Source organism: Gopherus evgoodei, chromosome 3 (assembly GCF_007399415.2).
Source record: "Gopherus evgoodei ecotype Sinaloan lineage chromosome 3, rGopEvg1_v1.p, whole genome shotgun sequence".
NCBI lineage: Eukaryota > Metazoa > Chordata > Testudines > Testudinidae > Gopherus > Gopherus evgoodei.
In genome coordinates this window covers 133,816,226-133,835,079 of record NC_044324.1, presented here as the reverse complement: position 1 = coordinate 133,835,079, position 18,854 = coordinate 133,816,226, and the positions used below count along the sequence as shown (strand labels likewise).

At 40.5% G+C, this 18,854-nt stretch overlaps 1 protein-coding gene across 2 annotated transcripts in view; it reads left to right on the top strand.

Annotated features, from left to right (window-relative positions):
- The window catches only part of PRKN (parkin RBR E3 ubiquitin protein ligase), a 1,222,813-nt gene that overhangs the window by 154,014 nt on the left and 1,049,945 nt on the right, over window positions 1–18,854 (top strand). The window lies entirely within an intron of this gene.

Here is an 18,854-nt window from a genome sequence, read left to right as displayed (position 1 = left end):
TCCTCAGCAAGAAACTGTCTGAGAGGGAAAGTCACTGGTCAGTCAGTGAAAAGGAATGCTATGCCATTGTGTACGCCCTGGAAAAGCTACGCCCATATGTTTGGGGACGGCGGTTCCAACTACAAACTGACCATGCTGCACTAAAGTGGCTTCATACTGCCAAGGGGAACAACAAGAAACTTCTTCGGTGGAGTTTAGCTCTCCAAGATTTTGATTTTGAAATTCAACACATCACAGGAGCTTCTAACAAAGTTGCTGATGCACTCTCCCGTGAGAGTTTCCCAGAATCCAGTAGTTAAAAGTGTTCTTAAAATGTAAAAGTCTGTTAGTTATATACTTAGTAGTATATGTAAAGGTGCATGTGTTGTATTAATCTGTTTATTTTCAAGTTCTAGAAGGAAATTGCCGCCAGTGAGCTTCCCCACTGTCTGCAATTTGGGGGGCGTGTCATAAACAGATAGCTAAGGGTTAATGTCTCTTTCACCTGAAACACCTGACCAGAGAACCAATCAGGAAACCGGATTTTTTCAACCTTGGGTGGAGGGAAGTGTGTCTCTGAGTCTTTTGTCTGTCTGCCTGTTTCCTCTGAGCTTTGGAGAAGTAGTTCTATTTTCTAGTCTTCTGTTTCTAAGTGTAAGGACAAAGAGATCAGATAGTAAGTTCTATGGTTTCTTTTCTTTGGTATTTGCATGAATATAAGTGCTGGAAATGTTTTGATTTGTATTCTTTTTGAATAAGGCTGTTTATTCAATATTCTTTTAAGCAATTGACCCTGTGTTGTATCATCTTAATACAGAGAGAACATTTGTATTTTTTCTTTCTTTTTTATATAAAGTTTTCTTTTAAGACCTGTTGGAGTTTTTCTTTACTTCAGGGAAATTAAGTCTGTACTCACCAGGGAGTTGGTGGGAGGAAGAAATCAAGGGGAGAGCTGTGTGTTGGATTGCTAGCCTGATTTTGCATTTCCTCTGGGTGAAGAGGAAAGTGCTTTTGTTCCAGGATTGGGAACGGAGAGGGGGACTCACTCTGCGTAGTTTCACAGAGCTTGTGTCTGTGTATCTCTCCAGGAGCACCTGGAGGGGGGAAGGGAATCAGGATTATTTCCCTTTGTTGTGAGACTCAAGGGATTTGGGTCTTGTGGTCCCCAGGGAAGGTTTTTCAGGGGGACCAGAGTGCCCCAAAACACTCTAATTTTTTGGGTGGTGGCAGCAGTACCAGGTCCAAGCTGGTAACTAAGCTTGGAGGTTTTCATGCTAACCCCCAAATTTTGGACGCTAAGGTCCAGAATCTGGGAATAAGGTTATGTCAGGTAGACAGCACCACGCTAAATCAACACCTTATGACAAGGACTTGAAATGACTGGCCTTATCCTATACATTTTCAAAGGACTGTACAGACACCGTGGGTTTCAAATATATGTTTGAAATCCATAAAATATTCCCTGTTAGATAACAATTTGGACATAAGATAAAATATGAGCATAAACTGTTTTACAATATTCCGTTCAGATTCTAGCCATTCATAGGATGTAGCATCGTAACATGATTTACAGCAATATGCCAAAAAATAACTTGTCATGTCAGAATACCACCAGTAATTATTTCCAAAATAAGACCCTTGTGAAAACAGTGCTCGATACTTAAAAAGTAGGTATTTTATGTATATGTCATTGCATATCTAGTTTTTGAAAACTTTATAGTTAGCAAGAAACATTGAATTAATATAATAAACCTTACTACTGTTTCATGAAACTCAGGCTCATATTTTGCAAGAGCCTCATATCTATTCTTTTTATTCATCTCCTTCAGACATAATGATCCTCTTGCACTCTCATATCCAACAGACTGTTAATTGGTTGGAGTAAAGCAAAGAACCACCATTGACATCTCTTAGGCCTAATTCACCACTGTGTTATTCCACTTTTAAGCCAGTGTAAATGCTCTGAAATCAATAGAATTATGTAGACATAAAAATTAGAGTAACATAGTGATGAATCAGACCCTTTGACATACAGAAAAAGAGGAGACCCAGGAGAAGTACTGTTGTTGTTAATTATTTTCTGAGCACTTTTTTGTACTTGTCATGTTACAGATAAACAGGGAGACACGGTCACTACTCTAAGGAGTTTAATTCAAGGCATTACTGTTAATTTTTCAAAATTTGATCTTAATTAGACTCAGACAATACAGTTGAATTATATATCACACACTGAGTGATGGTTCAGTCTTGTAGATATCTTGGTTGGCGTTTTTTAATCTACTGAATCTCAGGGTTTATTGTCACAGAAAATCTTTTCAGGAGTAGTATATGAAGAGGTGGAGGCTATTTGGCACCAAAGGAGAGGGACACAGTTTTAAGTATAAGGGGTGACAGGAAAGAAAGCACAAAGAAGTGTGTAGCAGGACAGCACAAAGGAGGAATATTGAAGAAATTGGGGAAGAGGATAGATGGAGGAAGAAAGGGCTGGGATGGAATGGCAGCAGAAAAGTAGCAGGGCAGAGTTGTGCAGGGCTTTGATGTTGAGGATAAAAGCTTGAGTTTGAATATAAATCCAAATTTCAGTTACTGATACGTGTATAATTTATTTCCTTTCCTAATTATCAAGGACATTTTCTTTTTTTTAAACAAACCATTTAATTGTTTTTCAGTTAGAAAAAGTTACACAACTGAGTAATCATTAAAAGAATGTTATTGTAATAAAATTCAGCCCTCAAAAGTCAGACAGTATGGCTGCTGGCTAAACTTCCTCCAAAGTTTAAAAACTACCCAAATCCTGCATGTCCACTATTGGGCTTGTCATAAACAGATAGTTAAGGGTTAATGTCTCTCTTACCTGGAGAAGGTTAACAAACAGGGACCCCAAACACCTGACCAGAGGACCAATCAGGAGACAAGATAGTTTAAAATCTCGTGGGAGGGAAGCCTTTGTTTGTGGGTTTTGGGTTTGGCTTTGTTCTCTCTGAGTCCTGGACGGGGCTAGAGGTGTAACCAGGTTTCTGCCAATCTCCCTGCTACAGTCTCTTATCTGTTCAGAATTGTAAGTAGAAAAGGCGGTCAAAGTCTTTTAATTTGTTTTCTTTTTCATTTGCATATGTGTACTTGCTGGAAGTAGCTTAAATTGTGTTTTTGCTGGAGAAAGTTTCTTTCTATTGTTTATAAGTTGAAAGACCCTGTAACTTTTTACCATCTAAAGTGCAAAGATAAACCTGTTACTTTTTTATTTCTTTTTTTATTAAAAGCTTTGCTTTAAGACCTGTTTAAGTGTTTTCTCCTAGTTAAGGCTCAAAGAAGCTTGAGTCTGTACTGCCTGAGGGAGGGAATGGTAAAGTTCCTCTTTGTGTTAGATTCACGGAGTTGAATCAGGTGATCTCCTAGTGTTCCCAGGGCGGGGAGGAGCTGGGGAGGAAGGAGGGAGGGGGAAGGAAATGGTTTATTCCCCTTTGTTGTGAGACTCAAGGAATCTGGGTCTTGGGGTCTCCTGGGAAGGTTTTGGGGGGACCAGAGGGTATCAGGCCCTAAAAATTCCTGATTGGTGGCAACCTATCAGATCTAAGCTGGTAATTAAGCTTAGGGAAATTCATGCTAATACCCATATTTTGGACGCTAAGGTCCAGAATTGGGAATTATATTATGACAGGGCTGCATATGAATTGCTAGTCAAAATAGAAATTTTAAGCTGAAAATTCTTATTCTTATTATTTGTATTGTACTAGGTCCTAGAGGCATCACTGAAATTGGTGCCCCATTTTGCTAGGTGCTGTACAAACTCATAGTAGAAAATAGTCTGTGCTCTGAAGAGTTTACAGTCTAAATAGAGAAGACAAAGGATACAAAGGGGGCACAAAGAGATGGAGAGATTTGTCTAAGGCAGGGGTTCCCAAACTTAGTTCACGGCTTGTTCAGGGTAAGCCCCTGTTGGGCCACGAGATGCTTACCCTGAACAAACCATGAACCAAGTTTGGGAATCCCTGGTCTAAAGTTACACAGAAAGTCAATGGCAGAGCTAGAAATATAACCAAGTCTCCTGACTGTAGTACAGTGCCCTATTCACTAGACCTTGCTGCCTCCATATGTTAATATGCACAAAAATATAATATCAATATTTACAACCATTTTATGTGTATAAGTATAGTCAGTTTTAGCCCTCAGTTATACCCCTGCAAAACTTGGATGTAATTTAAAAACTATAATATAAGCTCTGAAAAGCCATGCTATAAAGCGTTAGTGACATTCTTGGAGTTCCGATAATTTGACAAACAATTCAGATCACTTGGTTAGTGTGATTTCATAAGAAGCCAGTGATGTATAGCTATAAGATGACAGTTATCTGAGTTCTGTCTTTCTACATCTGTATTAGAGAGAGAGAGGAGTTGAGAATTGTTGTGGAAAGCAATTGCCTCTGTGTTGAAAAGTGGCCAACAGTAGTATATTATCCCCAAAGTTAAGGGGTAGTGCATTAGTCATAATTGTATAAGTCAATGAAATAATTTTCCAAGAGTTTTCTTTACTAAGAACATACTTTATAAAAGAAAACTCAGTTTTATCTAATATCCCACCATTAATTAGGCTTTTTTTGCAATCATTCTTTACAGTTATTCTCAAGACACACTAAGATAGTTAAAATGCTATTTCCCAAGAAAATATAACTGAACAAAATGATTGTTTTGTTTTTTTCTAGTAGACATGATAGTGCATTTTTAGTGGATTTATGGAGCAGTTGTTAAGTGCTTTCAAAGCATTATCACAGGAATGAATTGGTAATAGTTCAGTATGACTTTTCAAACATATCTATTTATATAAAAAGACTCATTGTAGTTGTTTCCATTAGTTATATGTTGTAAAATCAAGTCTAACTATCAAATAGGTTTAAGTGCTGTTAAAAACAACAACCTTTTAGAAATGACATTGCTTCTGTTGAAGTAAGCTTAGCTGCATGGACACTGAAAATCTTGATTTTGTCAATTCTCAATGAAAAACTAAAAATAAAATAATATAAGTAATTTAAAATAAAATAAAATTGTGTGTGTTGATGGAATTCTTGTCTGTATTGATCATGTTTAGAATTAGCACTCCTGCGTTAGACACAGATCATTAAAATTTGTAATCCGCTGTCCTGCTGAGTGCTTTGCTGCTCTAAATATTGATAAGTGCTGCAGACAGTATCTCTTTCTGCTAAAGTTGTTTCTCATGAACAATGGGTGAACCTCCTTGTTCTTGTCTCTTACAGAAAAAGAACATGAGAAATTGAAATGGAAAATGAGACATCTGAAGTCTTCATTAATATTTTATCTGGCAGCCTGATTTTTTTCAGGCTTTTTACATACTTTGTTTTGAATTTTTGATTAAGATAGATTAAAAATAAGCAGGAAAAAAAACAGTAACTTTTCTTCTAGAATGGTAGTGGAAAACAACTCATTGAACTCTCCATGGCTTACAATGACTTTCTTTTCATGCTTCACCCATCGAGTTATTTGATTTGTTAATAATTCAGAGCAGTTTGTTATATGAAATGGTTTAAGCTTATGGTAAATTTGTGTCTGCAGTGAACTGGTGTATTTAATAAATGTATATTTTTCATGGAAGTGATGCAGTGAAATCATTTTATAAGACCATGTTATGTGGGCAAGAACTATGTAAGCCACCTGACTAACCTCTGCCAACAGATCACAATTGTGAATGGCATTTGTCATATTATTCTAGTAGTGGCACATTTTTTAAACCATGTTTTATAAGACTGTTTTAAACTCAAGTGCAAAGGTCTGAGATTTAACATGCTACTTGATTTACCATCTCTCAGATAGTTTTTAAGGATGTCTCTTAGTTCTGTTATCAGAATAAATTTATGGTAATGTAATAAAAGACAATCATAGCTTAAATTAACAACCCCCCCAAACAAGCAAACCTAAAAAATGCAAAACAGAAAGTGACATGATTTGTCTTGATAACCTTTAATACTGTGAGATAATGTTGATTTTTTTTTCCAGATTGTTTTTTGAGCGGCCTGTTTGCGCTGCGATTTGACATTAGCATGGTTTGTCTGTAGGGCCCTACCAAATTCACGACCATGTAAAACATGTCACGGACTGTGAAATCTTAGCTCCCCCATGAAATCTGACTGTTGTTGGCGATGAGGGCTCATACTATGCTCTGAGCGCCAGCTGCTAGTCCTGGCCGGGACTTTCTCTTCCCCTGCAGGGGTCTCTCCAGGGGCTGGTCAGATCCACCTCTGGGAAGCTCTGCGGCTGCTGGCTGGGAGCCCAGCTCTGAAGGTAGCACAGAATTGAGGGTACAGAAGTGAGGCTGTGTTCTGAAGGCAGCGCAGCCGCAGCACTTCCTGTAGATGGGGGAGGTTCCTGGAGGTGAGTCTGACCCAGCCCCAGGAGCAGCCCATGCAAGGGAAGAGGAAGTCCCATCCCTCTCCAGCCCTGCCGGGACTAGCAGCTGGAGCCTGACCCCCGTGCTGGGGCGCTCCCAGCCTGGCCCCTCCCCAGCTCCGGGCCCAGCCCTCGGTCGTTAAAGAGACCTTGGTCTGGCTGTAGGGGGGAACTATGGACCCCCTGACCATGGGGTCCTGGATGGTCGCCCACCTGTGAGGCTGGCCGTGCCCCCTCCAAAAGTGATGACCTTCCTATACCCTGCGACCCTCTCTTCTGCGTCGCTGCTGGTGATGGCCAGCATCCGCTGCTCTCCAGCCACACAGCCAGCAGTAGTGCAGAAGTAATGCTGGCAATCTCGCAACGCCCCACAACCCTCTTTTGGGTCAGGACCCCCACCAGGACCGGCGCTAGGGGTTTGAGTGCACTAGGTGGATGGCAATTTCGCCTCCCCGCGCGCTGGTCCCGCGGCTCCGGTGGAGCTGCCACGGTGGTGCCTGCAGAGGGTCCGGTGCTCCGCGGCTCCGGTGGAGCTGCTGCAGTCGTATCTGTGGGCAGTCCACCGGAGCCGCGTGAGCAGCCGACCGCCCGCAGGCACCACTGCGGCAGCTCCACTGGAGCCGCGGACCAGCGGACCCTCTGCAGGCACCACTGCGGCAGCTCCACTGGAGCTGCCTGCCGCCCCCTCCGGCAAAACGGTGCTCACCAATTATTCTGGCACCCTAGGCAATTGCCTAGGCTGCCTAAATGGTAGCACCGGCCCTGACCCCCACGGTAACAACACTGAAATTTCAGATGTAAACATCTGAAACCATGAGATTAACTATTTTAAAGATCCTATCACTGTGAAATTCAAGAAGTCAAAAAAGAAAAAAACCCAGAAAGCACCCCAAAGGAAAGTTTTCAGTTTGCCATTATCTAATATTTATTTTTGTCATTCGACCTGAATATTCCAAGTGAAGACATTGTAACGATGACGATGCAAAAATATTGTTGTGAAAGTTTTTTGTTATGTGCATGAATTTGTGAGAGAGAAACAGTATTTGGACCTGAGCATAGGATCCCAGGAACTCCTAATATTTAAAGTTGTGTCTGACACTGATTACTTTGTATTCTTCAATAAATCACTTAAACTTTCTTCCTCACTTACTCCATTTGTGAAATGAGGATAATAGCGGATTAGCTACCAAACAGCGGAAGCTCCAGGCACCAGCACTCCAAGCACATGCCTGGGGCGCAAAGTCGTGGGGGGCGCCCTGCTGGTCCCTGCGAGGGCGGCAGTCAGGCAGCCTTCGGCGGCTTGCCTGCGGGAGGTCCCCAGTCCCGCAGATTCGGTGGCAATTCGGTGGCGGGTATGCTGAAGCCATGGAACCGGCGGACCTCCTGTGGGCTCGCCACTGAAGTCTGCCTGACTGCCGTGCTTGGGGCATCAAAAAAGCTAGCGCTGCCTCTGCTGCCAAATGTTGTGAGGATTAATTATCTGATGTTCGTAAAGCATTCCAAAGATGAAAACGGCTATGTAAATGGTAAACATTACACCCTCAATGGATAAAAGTGGTTTTGGGTGCATCATTATCTGGCTATCCAACTTAATATGCCTTAAAAGGGCCTGATTCTCAGAAAGTACTAAGTACTTGGTACATCCAAATGTTCAGACACCAGAAATCACTAGTAACTTTTGAAAATGTAGGCTTTCTTATTTAATTTTAATGCTTCACAGGTATTCGATTGATAATAACTCAGAAATATGTAATTTTAATAAAGCTTTTGTGAAATGGGTGAAATTCTCATGTTGTCGTCAGTGGCCCCACATAGTTAATAAACCTTTAGAGTTCAGTTTTAGTCATCACGATTAACAACAATGCAGTATTTCTTATTATGATAAACTGAAAAGAAACCAGTGCTTCTTCCAAACTGGCTGTTTCTCATCATCTTCTTAACATTGCCATTTAGACTATGTAATTTATGTTATTTAAATTTCTCTGCAATATATACTTAGTTGGTAAATTATGTTGTGTTGTAAATTTTAAGTTATATTGGAGTCTGTGTGGTTAAGGTTTACCAGCTTTTCTCTACTGGAGAGCTGTATTCAAATACCATTTAAGACAAAGGTCAAAATTAGCTAAGGGCCTCAACATATTCTCATGTGAAAAAGGCCTAATGCAATGACTGTTGGAGTCAATGGACAGACTCCCATTGATTTTTATCAGGCATTGGACTCTCTCCCCCACAGAGTTTGTCAGTCAGTGATAAGAATAAGCCCTGGTCATGGATAGCAGATCAGGGTTGAATTGGTTTGATGTTCAGATATGATAGTGACAGACCTGTTACAAATACCTAGATAGATTGATGAAATTCTGTTGATTTAATTTACTCTATCTGTTCATAGCAGGCCTGGATATAGCCAGTCCAGTCAATTTTCCATTTTCAAGTGCATGAAATTCATCCTTAAACTTAATTTTAAAAAGAGACTATATGTATGTTTTCCAGATCATTATGTCAAATTAAGATGAAGACGTGGTACCGGTAGTTTTTATTTTAAAATATATAGGAGGCATTCAGAAGCCTTAGTAGTCATAATGAGTCTGTCTTGAAAGGTTTAAGTAATTATTTGGTGACAGCACGAAGGTTAGTTATTCTGTGGCAAACATCATTCTGTCTGTCTTTCAAAAAAATGTAACTAGCTGCACTGAGTATTTGGCTTTGATTCTCCACATAGACAAAGAATAGAAAAGTGTGTATTAATGTAGGCTGTAGTATAATGTTCCTTCCAGCAGTAGAATAAGAATGGATTTGAAAGAGAAGAAATATTTCCTGACTCTTAGTGCTTTAGCTGCAGGCTGATAAATAGTGCAGTTTGGAATCAATTTCAGCATTGATCTGAAAGATAATCCTCTTCACAACAACTACGTCCTGGGGTTTATACTGTCAGGTGTGAAAATGAATGGCAGGTTCTAAAAAAAAAAAAAAAAAAAAAAAAAAAAAAAAAAAAAAAAAAGGGGCCCACAGGAAGAGGGATAGTTATTTGTCTGTCACACATGAGCTACTGCACTAAAGAAATTTCCTTGGAAAAAATAAGTTAGCTATATTTGGAAAGAGTATTTATTTTCTTAATTACGAAAATGATGCTCTGAAATTGAAGAATCAATCATGTTTATTGTTATATATGGGAAATTAAATATATACCATATACAATAATTTACCTTGCTGTGCAAGCAATCCATAGTATGTTTCCAATCGATATTCTGTACTTCAGAAGTCTTCATGCTAGCCTGGTCATGTAGGGCATGGGGGGAGGAGGAAAGGGCGAAACTATGGATGTAAACCCAGCTGTTCAACTTGGAAGGCTTTTTATTCTGTAAATGTTGTGCAACAAATAAGAATTACAAAAGGTCTCTGAGAGAATACATGAGTGTTTGTAGTTGGAATTCATTTAAAGCAGTGATTAGCAATTTGTTTGAGTAAAAAATGAACATAGTTTTACTTCTCTATCCCCCTCCTTTAAAAAACAAAACAAAAAAACCATGCATACTAAACCCAGAAAAAATGTGATTTTTTTTATTTTCTTGATCATGTCAAAGGAAGAAAGGCTTATCCTATCCTTGAAGTTGTATCTGCGAGACATTAAAGCTCTCCATTCTGTCAAGCATTTTATCAGCATATCTTAATTAGGGATATTATGGATCTTGGTTGAAAAATACCTTTTCTGCAAAGGCGCCTATGACATATCCTAGGGTACAATCTAGACTGTTGAACAGCGGTGTTCTCTTAATGCTCTAGCCTGGCATGCTTTTTACACTGCAGTGGTACCAGAACAACCACACCTGGCCTGCTCACACACAGCCTTCAGCATGCAAATTCATTCCCAGTTAAATACATGAATGCTCTCCCAGCCACTCATGAGTTACATACATGGTGACACCTGCATGTTCTTAGACCTAGCCTTGACCCCAGAAATCTGTGTTTTGTTCCCTCCTGGGCTTCTGCTTAGTATGGGCTGGGGTGAGGCAGTTGACCATCACCACAGGCAAGGATTTGCAGGAGAAAGAGGTCAAGAGACTTTGTTCAGCTGTTGCCACTGACAAGCCCTTGGTCTCACAGATGGGGTGAGTCAAACTAGGGAAGGGCACGTCACAGGACTTCTGTTATTTTCAAAGATCTGTGATTCTAGAGTACTTTAAGAGTGCTAAGCCTGTGTTCCTTGCTTTCCTGCCACGTTGTGCCCAAAGAGGCTACATTAGAAGCCCAAAGTGCCCACAGTTGAGGTGGAACACTATGAGAGCATGTGTAATGGACAGGGGGTGGGGCTTGGGAAGTCTGAGGCTCTGATTTGGGTGTCTAGGGTGGCTGAGTAATAGCACCCCATGTGTCAGAGAAGGTTGTCATAAAAGAGGTCTGAATATGCAGGTGTGCGCCAGAGATCAAGAGCTAATAATACTGACTAGACTCTGCTCACACTCAGTTGACTTGGAAGCATGTGGGACCCAGTGATCAGATCCACTCAGAACAGACTAGTGACTGTACTTGGGAGTATGGGGCCAGTTCGTAAGGCTATGCCTATACTTACAGCAGTGTGTAGAGTACATAGACTGCATGCCCCCTGTAGCATGGATATAAATAGCAGTATAGACAGTGAGGCACTGCTTAGGCAAGTAGAGTAAAGATACACCAGAACTGTACGGTATGTACCCTACATGTCTCTCTACATGCCCAAGCCGTTCCTTGCACATCTATACTGCTACACCTCTACCCCAATATAACACTATCCTCGGGAGCCAAAAAATCTTACTGCGTTATAGGTGGAACTGCGTTATCTCGAACTTGCTTTGGTCCGCTGGAGTGCGCAGCCCTGCCCCCTCCCCCCGAGCACTGCTTTACTGTGTTATATCCGAATTTGTGTTCTATCAGGTCGTGTTGTATCGGGGTAGAGGTGTATTTTAGAAGTGTAGTGCCCTGCTCCCTCCCCTCTGCCAGTGCCTTTCACTGCCACGTGTAGCTACACACTGTGGATGCAGTCAGCTTTTTACTGTGATGTGTAGCTACACAAACCCTACATGCCGTCCCCAGTGAAAGCAAGACCTCAGAGTGGCCATGTCACTAAGGGAATAAGACTTTACATACAGACGATAATGATGCTTTCTGTTATGTTAGAGAGACAGAGTGGGTGAGTGTCACAGGGTTCACCCTGCGCCCCGGGTATTCAGCCTCTGGGCCTCCCTCTTCAGTGAGTCAGGGATACTTCAGTCTGGTGCAGCACCCATGCTGTTTATTCTTAAAAGGTTTCCCACCACTAGTTCTCAACTATATACAGGCTTCACAGCTACTTTGCCTACAACATGCCTGACCGGCAACAGACTAGGAGGCTCCACTTCCTTCTGTGCCTGACTTTTCTCTTTCCCTCTTCTCCTTTTCCCTGGCTTCCTCCTAGCCCTTATAACTCTGGGTTAATGAGACTGGCACATGCGACCAGTTACCAGGCAGGCACAGGGCTATTCATCCAGCCCCAATCCCTTCCCTTTGATTGGGGCTGGAGTGGTAGGAGCTCAACCAGCACCCAGCCACAGTGAGGTAATATCTTTTATTGAACCGACTGGTGTTGGTAAGTGAGACAAACTTTTGAACTTCTACGGAGCTCTTCTTCAGGTATTGAAATATACTCTGAGTGCATTTCTCTTATGTAGACTTGTTTAATGAAGATACATGGCCATCTTGCCATGAGTTAACAGAAGGCCTTTTCCTGCCCTTTTCTGAACTTTGAACAGCACAAACCAGGAAGTCCAATTTGTGAAAACCATGGGTTCCATGCAAATAGGATTTTTAATGTTTTAGTCTAGATGTATGGCATGTCAGAGGGACTCCATGTTAGAGAACAGAGGGACAAAGTAAGGGGAGATGAATGGACTGATCCGTATTAAAACCAGAGTTAGCCTTGGCAGAGGGAAAATAGATACCAAATGAAAGGGGCCATACTGGATCAGACCAATGATCCATCTAGCCCATTATCCTGTCCTCCAAGAGTGATCAATGCCAGATGTTTCAAAGGGAACAGGGCAATCATCAAGTGATCCATCCCCTATAGTCCAGTCCCAGTATCTGACATTCAGAGGCTTAGGGACACCCACAGCATTGGGTTGCATTCCTGACCATTTTAACTAATAGCCATTGAAGGACCTACCTTCCATGAATTTATCTAATTCTGTTCTGAACCAAGGTGAAGTTTTCGCCTTCACAACATTCCCTGGCAACAAATCCCACAGGTTGACTATGCACTGTGTGAAGAAGTATTTTCTTTTGTTTGTTTTAAACCTGCTGCCTATTAATTTCATTGGGTGACCCTGGTTCATGTGTTATGTGAAGGGGTAAATAACACTTCCTTATTCATTTTTTCTGCACAATTCATGATTTTATAGATCTCTGGACTATAAGGTGGATAGAAAGCTGGCTAGATCATCAGGCTCAAGGAAGTGATCAGTGGCTCCATGTCTAGCTGGCAGCTCATATCAAGTGGACTGCCTCAAGAGTCAGGCCTGGGGACAGTTTTGTTCAATATCTTCATTATTGATCTGGAGGATGGCGCAGACTGCACCCTTAGCAAGTTTGCAGATGACACTAAACTGGGAGGATTGGTAAATATGCTGGAGGGTAGGGATAGTATACAGAGGGACCTAGACAAATTAGAGGATTGAGCCAAAAGAAATTTGATGAAGTTTAACAAGGACAAGTACAGAATCCTGCACTTAGGATGGAAGAATCCCATGCATTGATACAAACGAGGGACTGAATGGCTAGGCAGCAGTTCTACAGAGAAGGACCTAGGGGTTACAGTGGACGAGAAGCTGGATATGAGTCAACAATGTGCCCTTGTTGCCAAGAAGGCTAACGACATTTGGGGCTGTATAAGTAGGGGCATTGCCAGCAGATTGAGGGACGTGATCATTCCCCTCTATTTGACATTGGAGAGGCCTTATCTGGAGTACTGTGTCCAGTTTTGGGCCCCACACTACAAGAAGGATGTGGAAAAATTGGAAAGAGTCCAGTGGAGGGCAACAAAAATGATTAGGGGGCTGGAGCCCATGACTTATGAGCAGAGGCTGAGGGAACTGGGATAGTTTAGTCTGCAGAAGAGAAGAATGAGAGGAGATTTGATAGCTGCTTTCAACTACCTGAAAGGGGTTTCCAAAGAGGATGGATCTAGACTGTTCTCAGTGGTAGCAGATGACAGAAGAAGGAGTAATGGTCTCAAGTTGCAGTGGGGGAGGTTTAGGTTGGATATTTGGAAAGACTTTTTCACTAGGAGGGTGGTGAAGCGCTGAAATGGGTTAGCTAGGGAGGTGTTGGAATCTCCTTCCTTAGAGGTTTTTAAGGTCAGGCTTGACAAAGCCCTGGCTGGGATGATTTAGTTGGGGATTGGTCCTGCTTTGAGCAGGGAGTTGGACTAGATGACCTCCTGAGGTCCCTTCCAACCCTGATATTCTATGATTCTATTATATGATACTGTAATATCCCCCCTTAGTCTTCTCTTTTCCAAGAGGAACAATCTTTTTAATCTCTCCTCATATAAAACCTGTTCCATACCCTTAATCATTTTTTGCCTTTCTCTGTACCTTTTCCATTTCTAATACATCTTTTTTGAGATGGGACGACCAGAACTTCATGCAGTATTCAAGATGTGGGCATACCATGAATATATATAGTGTCATTATATTTACGGTCTTATTATCTATTCCTTTCGTAATAGTTCCTAATGTTAATTTTTTTGACTGCTGCTGCAGATTGAGTGGATGTTTTCTGAGAGCTATCCACAATAACTCCAAAATCTCTTTCTTGAATGGTAAGAGCTAATTTAGACCCCATCATTTTGTTTCTATAGTTGAGATTATGTTTTCCAATATGCATTGCTTTGCATTTATCAACATTGAATTTCATCTACCATTTTGTTGCCAAGTCAGCCAGTTTTGTGAGATCGCTTTGTAACTCTTCACAGTCAGCATTTGACTTAACTACCTTGTATAATTTTGCATCATCTGCAAACTTTGTCTCCTTACTGTTTAACTTTTTTTCCAGATAATTTTTGAAGATGTTGAACAGCACTAGACCCAGTACATTACCTTCGTGGACCCTGGTATTTATCTCTCTCCACTGTGAAAACTGGCCATTTATTCCTACCCTTTGTTTCCTGTCTTTTGGCTAGTTAGTGGTCCATGAGAGAATCCTCCCTCTTATCTCATGACAGTCTACTTTGCTTAAGAACCTTTTTGTGGGACCCTTTCAAAAGCTTTCTGCAACTCCAAGTACACTATATCAACTGATTACCCTTGTCCACATGCTTGTTGACACCCTCAAAGAATTCTAATAGAGCAGTGAATTATGATTTCCCTTTACAAAGGCTGTGATAATTCTTCCACCACATACTATTTTCATCTATGTATCTGATAATTCTGTTCATTATTGGAGTTTCAACCAGTTTGCCTGGTACTGAAGTCAGGCTTACTGGCCTGTAATTGCCAGGATCACCTCTGGGCCTATTTTAAAAATTAACATCACATTAGCTATCTTCCAGTCAAGCTGATGTAAATGATAGGCTACATACCACAGTAGTTAGTTCTACAATTTCATATTTGAGTTTCTCCAGGACTATTGAGTGAATATCATCAGGTTCTGGTGATTTATTACTGTTTAATTTATCAATTTGTCCCCAAACCTCATCTATTGACTCCTCAGTCTGGGACATCCCTTCAGATTTGTCACCTAAAAAGACTGACTCTGGTGTGGGAATCTTCCTCACATCCTCTATAGTGAATAATTAATTTGGCTTCTCTGCAATGGCCTCAGCTCCCTTGAGTACTCCATTAGCACCTCAGTCATCCAGTGGTCCTGTTGATTGTTTGGCTGACTTCCTGCTTCTGATGTACTTAAAATTTGTTTTGCTGTTGGTTTCTGAGACTTTTGCTAGTTGCTATCAGGAGGAGAAAAAGGCAATGTGGCTCTCTGTTCAGTAGTTCAAGTCACAATGTAAAGAATAACTAATTCAAGTGAAAATGTTGGGAAAATTTTAAGTAGCCAGAAGTAATTTTATCTTGGGAATGTGGTCAAGACAACAGAGCTCACAATTATATTTTTATAATGTCATTAGGTCTCTAATTTTCTTAAATGTTCAGAACTTAATTTTCCTACCTTCTCCAAATATCAGGTACCTCCAGCAGCAACATACCTTCAAGAACCATTCATTGTAGGGACAATGGTTCAGTACTGATTCAAAGGGAAAGGTGCCACATGCTATGTTATCATCACCCCTTTCTGTAGCATCCAAAGTATCCTGGAAGGTCTTCCATCCAAGTGCTAACTAGACCACATTCTGCATAATTTGTTAAATTTGACAAAATCACTACTGGAGATGGTTTGGCTGTAGTTAATTTGAGAAAACTGAGAATTTTGGCTATTTTTGAGATTTTTGTTGAGGTTCATGCCTTCCTTAATTTTTCTGAATCATTTTGTCATTGCTTAGCTCTAATGCGTAGCAGAGCTTAACTTGGTGTACAAATCAGATCTGTAGTTTAGGGATCATTACAGCTACAGACATAGACTGCTCCATCATCAGTTTTCATATTTACAGTGATCACAATTAAAAATTCATTATTTACCATGAGTCATCACATAGTGGCATGTGAAATAGGAAGTTATTTGCTATGAATAGAGGGGAAAACTCATGGTGTTTCATTTACCATGTTTGGCAACTGTTGGCAAATATTGACTTTTCAGTGGTGACTATTGTAGTATAGAAGTGCCCAGATTTTATCAATCTTGCTTTAGCCTCTGTGCAAACATCACCAGATGAAAACATACCTTGGCATACATGATATAATGTGGTTTGTAGAGACCGATAATTACTTTAAGGATGAGAGGTACTGAAAATAATTTTGAGGGATAGATTTTGTTGGTGTCCCTTCCACTGTCTTAAGAAAAAAGTATAATCCAGTATAACAAAACTACTGAAATGAAACACCATTGTGGTTCAGATTAGATAGGAGTAATGCTTGCAAGAAAGCTTTTTATTACCTGTTTAATAAATGTCTTGGCTTGCATGATAATATTGGGTTTTGATACTGATGCTCGTTTGGATTAACATTGCTGTTCCTATTGATTTAATTAGTCACATGCACCTTGGATTCCATTAATATTTTTATTGACAGAATCAATAGAAATTACATTAGAGTTTCTAAGCATGAATGTCAGTTCTTAAAGGCTTTATGCTAAGTATCTTGAATGTTAGTGCTCATTAAGAGGAAGTGTTAGTATTCTTCTACAGACACCTACTGAATTCTCTTTCCTTCAACTTTGTTTCTTTTCAGAATGTTACACTCCCACACCTATTTCAGTCTGACAACATGTTGATTTGTGTGATAACAAAATTAAGTCTACGTCTGCCCCTTAGTAATGTTGAGAAGGATGAAAAATTGTGATGACTGAGCTACTAGTGGAGTGAAGGGGTTGGTGAAAAATAAGAACAGTAGGACCAGTATAGGCAATCATTTAAAAATGTGTCTTGCTGGAAAATACAGATGAAATACCTGAGTGCTAGATATTCACAGCTGTTTATGTGCTACTCTTGATCCATCTGCAAAGACTGTATCCCAGTTGCTTAATATATACTGGAATGGGAGAGAGTGATCTATTTGAGATGGAATGCCTGGAACATTTTAGAAATCACTGACAAACAATGATGCTAACATATGGCAAAAGTAGTGCTTTAAACCACAGCTGTGTGCTGGAGAACCATCCCCCCCAAAACAAGAACTCTTAAAAGGCTTTGTGCCTGATGCACAGTATCTGTGGGAAGCCCCAGGGAGCACAGTTACTTTAAATTGTGTAGCATGTGCTTCCCTCTATGCATACAAGGTTTCCCATTGTGCCAAGCTCCTGCATGTGAGAAACCAGGTGAGCAAAGTCTCCTTGCCCCCTCTCCCACATTATCAGGCTTGTAATAGGTGCATTAACAAAGCATTTGTTGCACACTTAATCTGGAACTGGAAATGTCGTTAATGTTGCACCTTACTTTTGTCTGCTACACGTAGTAGACTATTAAATACTCATAATAGGGAGCTGCAGTCATATAATCATCGTTTTCCACATCCCCTTCCTTCTCTGCAGATCAGTTAAAAATGAAAACGTAAGGGCCTGCTTCTTGCTTTGCCCCTGTACTGAATGCTTATGGGACAATCATTTGTGCAATCTGTGACAGTCATTTCCTCTAAAGGCTTTGAATAAGTGTCCAGTACCTTATAACTTGATCAAAGTGACTAATCCAAGTACCATACTCGCTCTTCCCCTGTGATCCAGTGGCAAAGCCATCCAGGCACCAGAGCAGGAATAAGTTGTATCCTGAAAAGAGGTGAAGTGCTTACTCCCTTACCTGTCCACTAAGAAAGCATAATTCCTCCCAGGGCTACCTCTAGTGCAGTGCAACTCATCCTCTACTCCTTACGCTGGACTGCATTAATGGCTCACTTCAGCTCTTTGCCTGTGTAATGTTGATGGTGCAGAATAATTGTTACATTCTGCCCCTGCAGGTGGTTTAGTTGTGGGTGATTGGGCATGCTATGTACTATAGATAAAACAGATTATTATTCTTGTGTATGAAAAATGTTATATAAGTTATTAAATAGCTGTAGATATTAAACTGTTGTATAGTTCATTCCTGGCTGATCTTAACTAATAGAAAGGTTTCCTATAGCAGAATTTAAGACACACACCCCCTAGTAATGTAGCCCATAAAGCAACAATTTAAATTCTGCATTACCATTGAATAATACTTAGCACTATTAGGAAAAAGTCATTTGGTAAACTAAACATGGTTTCACTGTAGTGGGTCAATACTTCCAGCATTGTTTACTGTTTTCTGAATGTTTACTAACCAATGTAATGAAATTGTATAGGCAAGGTGATAACACTAGGCTGCACAGTTGTAGTTGCTATCAATTTGCCAGCTGTTTTTGTTCTTGATTTTGTAACAATATGTCAGTAGTAGAGAAGGACAAGACAATGGGCTCTTGATGTTGTTTGGAAATAGCATTGATTTTCCTGCATTAGCAACTAGCCTACTGTTTGTCAATATAACTAGATTGATTTCACACTTCATAATGGCTTACTGTTTTATAGCAGTATAGCGAATAAATTGAACATATCTACATGAAAAGCAGAGGTTCCACACATCTGATAAAAATGTTCAGATTTTAGGACTTCAGTCATCAATAGGTGCAAGTGGGCTTTCATTTAGAGCTAATACACTTTCTTTTTGTTTCAGTCCTTCCTCAAACACATTTTCCAAGACCTGGAAACACATTGTATGTTTTGCAGTATTCAAGATGTACCAGTTCTTCAATGTCAAATTCACTATTTAGATTGTCACTGAAGCTATTCTTAATACTGCTGTCACAAACAATATTTGCATCACGTTCTTCAGTTCCTTTCAACTGAGGAGAA